The 6,651-nt window shown below is 48.9% G+C and overlaps 1 pseudogene; it reads right to left on the minus strand.

The window, feature by feature from the left end:
• Positions 1 to 262: 262 nt before the first annotated feature.
• On the minus strand, positions 263 to 2,049 carry LOC127206123 (SH2B adapter protein 1-like; annotated as a pseudogene).
• Positions 2,050 to 6,651: the final 4,602 nt, after the last annotated feature.

Consider the following 6,651-nt stretch of genomic DNA (forward strand, 5'->3'; position numbering starts at 1 on the left):
TATGATTATGCATATAGTGCTCTGCCTGCATGTACACCTGCATGCCAGAAGAGGGCATCAGATCACATTATAGATGGTTGTGAGCCATCATGTGGTTGCTGGGAATTGAACTCAGGACCTCTGGAAGAGCAGTCAGTGCTCTTAACCTCTGAGCCATCTCTCCACCTCCCTCCCCCGAGCCCAAGTGATTCTTAACCTTACATAGATTCCTGGGTTTTCTGTCTCCCTTTTTCATGTCCAATTCAGCTTCAGCTTTCCTCACTCAGTAGACCCTTGATAGACCCTGCTCCCGGCCATGCTGCCGTTGGGAGGGCACATAGCTGACAAGGACAACATCTCTGGAGCCTCCAGACTCCAGAGGGATGGGGTGCACCAGGAAGTGCTCAAGCATATTGAAAATGGACTGGAACCACAGATGTCGGACCCAGCATTGACCCTTCGTATTCAGTGACAAGCGCAGGTGCTTGGCCTTGCCCTGGAAGTTGAAAGTGAGGACATATTCACCACGTCTTATCTCGCTCTGACGTATCAAGAAGCCACCATGTGAGTCAGTGTCTCCTTCCAGCACTAACTGGGCAGCCTTGAGTTGAGAGAGCATGCTGTGGAACCAAGGATAGCCTGAGAGGGGCTGACCCCCCTCACCTCCCTCTGACTCCCCCTGGAACAGGAATAACCCTGTGGCTGGTACTGGAGTATCCCGGGGAGGGTAGGGGGTTGAGAGGGGATGAACTGTCCCTGCTGGGGGACCTTCCTCAATAGGAATGCGAGGGGGCAATTCTGGAGGAAGCACTTCCATTGAGTCAAAATGGGAGGCAGCAATGGAGACAGAGCTAGGCGAGAAGGATGCTGATGACCCATCCAGTCAGAGAGGTCCCCATAAGCTCCCTACGACAGGTGGTCATCACTCTCTCTGGGTCCCAGCAGCTGATTCTGGCTGGGCAGGCTCTCTGGATGATTCAGGCAGGGCAGTTCCAGGCTGTCTGTGTTATCCTCTGTGAGGAAGCAGGTCCCAGGGGTCAAGGGAAGGGTCATGGGATGGGGGCTGATAGCAGGCCAGGGTCCTGGGCTTAGGAAGCAACACTTCTGCCACTGAGGCTGTCCTCCTGCCCCTGAGGTCAGCCCAGTTGCTCCTCCTCCACGACCCAATCCTGCTGGGTCAGCGGTAGCCTCTTCAGCCCCCTTGAAATTCAGCAGCTCTTCCCTCTGTACCATCCCTGCTCCGTCCTTTAGGGTTCCCCTTCCACCACTTAGTCTGAGCGTCTCAAAGCAGTGAGTCTATCTTTCCCCAGGGGAGGTGCCATCACTAGCTAATGTTCTACCAACTGTCCCGGCACTACCAGAGGAGTTGGAGTTGCTCTTTCTACCTAGATCTGGAGGGCTGGATGTGGTCTCCAGAGGCCCAGCTGAGGAGGGAGAGTCAATGACCCCCCCCAGCCAACGCAGGATGCCTCGTATAGAACCTCTGACTGAGTGACCCACAGAATGGTGGGAGAAAGAAGGAAATGGGCCAGGCAGGTCCTCAGAAGATCGAGAAGGGCCCAACACTGCCAGGGTCTCACCCAGTGGGTCTCTTAGGTCATGTGGTGGTGGGCTTTCCACACCACGGCTCAATGGGGCTAAGACAGGTAGAGGGAGTGAACCTGAGGCCCAGGCCACCTCGTCTTTGTCTGAAAAGGCAGCCTCTGCTCCAGGCTCTGCATATTGAGGGTGGGAGGCCGGGTAGAGGCAAAAACGGCGGGCAAGATCCAGAGCAGCAGGGCAGCAGCCCTCGCACGGGACTCACAGAACTCTTGCCAGCTTGGGGGAAAGGTGATGGTGGATCCAGAAGAAGGAAGTCTGCTGTCCCAGGATCCTGGAGAACCTTTTCCTCTGAACTTCCTTCTGGTTTCCGCTCCTGGATCGCCAAAATCCGGGAGAGAGAGTAGGGGAGAAATGGTCTAATCCAGGAGTGGGGGGATCAGTCTTAAGTTGTTTCCAGATGACAATGTAACGAACCTGGTCTGGGTGGCCCATGGACCCAATACCAAAAACAACCTGTTTAACGGCCATAGTGGTTCTTAGGTCCCAGTGGCTGGCCAGCCGACGCCAAATGAGAGCCACTCGGGAGAACAGAAAGTAATCATTTCCCCTTTCTTGACCACCAGCGACATGTTGTGTGCTTCAGTCCAACGGTCAGTAACCACAGTCAAAGGAATAGACTCCGTCTGTCCCACAGTCAGGTAAAAGTCCAAAAAGATTGTCAGTCCTAGTCCACAAGCAAACACAAAGATACAGACTACTAGAACAGCTCGCCACTGCCACTGATGAGGAAGAAACCAAACCATTGATCGCAGGCCTGGATATCCACCAGACACAAGGCGCCCACAAACTGAGTGGAGAGGGATTATCTCAATTCTCTCCGGGAGATCTGGAGTGTCCTCCAGACTCCTTCCAGCGGCTGTCTCGGCCACACTGGTGGGGACTCAAACCCTGACTTCAGGCTAAGGGACTGTCACCCTCACAGGCATTTGCGAAGAAATTGAGAGCTGAACAGATCATCGGCATATCATCGGCCGACACAGAATTAAACAGAGTAAGACTACACAGCGACAGACTGCGGTACCTGACAGACCCTAAGACAACACAACGACAGACCGCAGTACCTAACAGACACTCGAGCGATCCTCCGATCTGGGTCCTCTCTTCTCAAATGGTGCTTCAATTCCCGGCCCATGCACCAAAATGTGAGACTCTGATCAGGACAGTCTATTCCCAGAAGCAACTGAATGAGAGGCAGAGGCTGGTTCAATGCAAGAGGAAGTTTATTGGTCCAACCCAACCGGATCCACCTGCACCTGAGGGGCAGGAGACCCCGAGTAACCAAAGCACTGAGTTTTTATACTTTTTTGAAGGCAGATGTGTAACAATCTAACATGACCTTTAATTCTATTGGGTGGTTCTAAAACTACCTCTCAGCCTGGAGGTAATTTGTCTTGGGGTGGGGGCGAGTGGGGTAAGTTCCTGTTTGTGCAAGCTAAAACTGTCAGCTCTGCAGGATGAATTTCTCAAGGCCTGTCTTTTTTCTGACCCTGCTTTAAAACAGAGTTAAGTTGGATCTTTCACAACATCTGAGAATAACCCCGAGAGTTAGACTCCATTGGCAGTCTCTTCCCACCTTGTCTGTGACAGGTTGGGAATAGTCTGGCATGGTGGGATTTTTCTCTCCCTTGCCTCCATCTCTGCAACTGAGTTCCGTGCCTCTTTCAAAACATAGGCAAGGTGCCAGGCATGGTGGCGCACGCCTTTAATCCCAGCACTAGAGAGGCAGAGGCAGGCAGATCACTGTGAGTTCAAGGCCAGCCTGGTCTACAAAGTGAGTCCAGGACAGCCAGGGCTACACAGAGAAACCCTGTCTCGAAAAACCAAAACCAAAACAAAAAACAAACCCCCCCAAAACAAAAAACAAACAAACAAACAAGACAAAAACACACAGGCAAGCGGAGCCCAGGACTTCCATTAGCTGTTGTTTTGCTAGTGCTCTTGTGGTTCCTGTGTGGATACGCCACTGGTTGTTTATGTGGCCCATGGGGGGAGGTCTTCTCTTTTATTTATCAATATTTTTATTACTTGAGAAATAGAGAGGAACTATTACCATCATGAGATGTGCACCCATGTACAAAACAGTGCCTCAGAAAGTCCCATGGTGCTTTGAATGAGCCCCCAAGGAAAGTTTATCCCGTTTGTAGAATTATTTGGGAAGGATTAGGGGGCATGGCTTTGTTGGAGGAGGCGTGTCACTGGGCATGTCCAAAGCCTGAGCCAATCCAGTTAGTGCTTTCTGCCTCATGCTTGTGGATAGAGAGGTAAGGGCTCAGCCATTGCTCCAGCACTGTGCCTGCTTGCTGCTATGCTCCCAGTGGCTGGGATGGTCATGGAATCTCACCCTCTGCAACCATGAGTCTCAAATTAAATGCTGACCTTTATAAGTTGCCTTGGTCATGGGTTTTGTCACACCAATTGAAAAGCAACTAAGGTGGAAGGCTAAAAGGGTGCCAGCACACAGTAGGTGCTCAGTAAGTGTGGGCACAGGTTTAAAAAAAGAGGAGCCAACAACAAGAATGCTTTAAGCAACACTGGAACTTACTCCTCTCCTTCAAGTCCCCACTTCCGCAAGGTAAGACACTGTTTAAATTAAATAGCCTCGTGGTATGAAGTAGGTGTCCTTGCCTTTTCAAAGCTGCTCGGTACCTTTCAAGAAACCTTCTCCTCCTATGTGGAAGAAAGCCTATTTCCTCTGGCGGTGTGGTGTTGTTGGGTCTCTTAAGCTCTCCTGTTTGCACAAGTGCTGTGCACACTTGCCTCAACCTTCTCCATAATGCCTCATCTCAGTTCCTTTAGTGCTCGCTGAGGATCCTAAAACTGACAACCCATTTGCTGTTGGCGTGCTTCCTGTAATTCCTCCCCCTACCCTCCATGATGGTTGTGGGACTTAAGCTCCAGTCATCAGGCTTCTGCAGCCAAGTACGTTTACCACGTGAGCCATCTTGCATGCCTATGAGCTACAGATTTACACTGTTTTCTGCTATGCCTTATGACAGCAATCACTTTTTTAAAAAATGACTTATTTTATTTTTATTTTATGTACATTGGTGTTCTGCCTGGTTTTGTGTGTGTGTGTGTGTGTGTGTGTGTGTGTGTGTATGACAGTGTCAGATCCCCTGAAACTGGAGTTACAGACAGCTGTGTGATGCCATGTGGGTGCTGGGAATTGAACCAGGGTCCTTTGGAAGAGTAGCCAGTGCTCTTAACCACTGGGCATCTCTCCAGCTTCCCACAATCACTTTTTTTATATGGAAATAAAATATTTTCTTTTTCTCCTGCTATTATTCCTGCATCCATTAATGTTGCATGTGTTTCTGTGTTGCTTCCTGGGCTCTGGTTCTGTGCTAACGCTGTGAGAGTTTGTTCACATAGCATCTTCCAGAGCCCAGGTGGCTCCAGTCTGTCTTTTCTCACTTCGCCCCTTTCCTCATCTGATTGCCACAGAAACCCAAATCAAGAAGTGTTGTCAGTGCTTGGCACCTAAAATGTCTCAGAAGTTACCAACCAGACCACTTTCCTTACACGCCAAGGCCCAGGTCTAAGTGATAATCGCTATTTTGTTCTAATTAACTTGTTCTCCTGTGCTGGCTACTTAGTCCTATAGTAAGGTGCCCCTTTATGCCCATCTGTGACAGTTATTTCTTCAGAGTCTAATGGAAAGGAAATAGATTAACATGTGCAAGGATTCCTGTAGGTTTAATAAATGGTGGATTGTTGTTTGAAATTTTACTCCAGCATGCTTTTCTCCAGGTAAAGGCCACAACTTCTAAAAACCTGCTATAGTTACAGCTGATGCCCTAAATATGACTTTTAAATGAACTTCTTCAGATGCCATTAATGATCAAATGAGAGAAATTGTGTATAGCAATAAAAGGAAGTCTCAAATAATAGCTCTGATGATGAGACAGCAGTATGGCTGCTACCAGCGCTTCCTGGCAGTCTGATTCACATGCACCAGCTCAGGAGTACTAGCCACGGATCGTTGGAACCACTCTTCTCTCGTGTAGGTCATATGTGTTTTAGTTCAGTTGTCCCTTCAGCAACCTTATGAAGAAGGCACGGATATTGTCCCCTCGTCACAGTCAATGAAAATGAGGCCTAGAGAGACTGGGTGACTGCAAAGCGGCCAAGTCTGCATGTGAACTAGAAGTGGTCCTGAGGGCAGAACTTTACGATCCCACCAAGTCCCAAATGAAGCTCAGATCAGTGTGTGGCACTTCCTCAGCAAACCGCTAAAGCAGTAGTTCTCAACCTGTGGGCCACAACCATTTTGGGGTTCGAATGGCCCTTTCACAGGGTCGCCTAAGACTGTTGAAAAACACAGATATTCACACTCCAGTTTATAACAGGAACAAAATTATAATTATGAAGTAGCAACAAAAATAATTTTATGGTGGTGGTTGTGGGCGGGGGTCACCACAATATGAGGAACCATATTACAGGGCCGCAGCATCAGAAAGGTTGAGGACCACTGGCCTAGAGGTTCATCACTTGACAGGTTTGAGTGTTTGATGCTGATGTGATGTGTGTGTTGTTACATGTCACACATGTAGAGGTCAACTTAAAAAAAAAGACGCATTTAGTATTTTTATTAACTCTTTGAGGATTTCATGTGTGCATAGGATGTAGTTTGATCATATTTACCTCTCATTTCTCCCCTAACTCCCCCCAGATCTACCATCCACCAACTCCTCCTCATGTGTAGTGAGGCTAGCTGAGTGAGGCAGTGTCTCTTTTGTTTCTGCTATCCCTGGGTATAAAGGAATGTTAATCCATCAACATGGCTTCTCTGGCAAGGGATCACATCCAAAGACCTAGGGACTAAGGAGTCTTCCTAGCTTCTCTTTCCTGCCCAGTGACGTTGGCCGTGTCAGCTGTATATGTTCTCTTGTACCCAAAATACTCTGAATTTTGGGTCACAACTCTTCTCCATTCCTACTTCTCTATGCTGCAGGGGGTTGCAGGTATGGTCTGGTCCTGTTCTTCTTCAGTGCTTCCCACTTGATCACTGATACACCGTATGTATTCTACGCATATCTGTTACTAACTGAATGACCCACATTTTCATCC

This window comes from Acomys russatus, chromosome 23, assembly GCF_903995435.1.
Source record: "Acomys russatus chromosome 23, mAcoRus1.1, whole genome shotgun sequence".
NCBI classification, from domain to species: domain Eukaryota; kingdom Metazoa; phylum Chordata; class Mammalia; order Rodentia; family Muridae; genus Acomys; species Acomys russatus.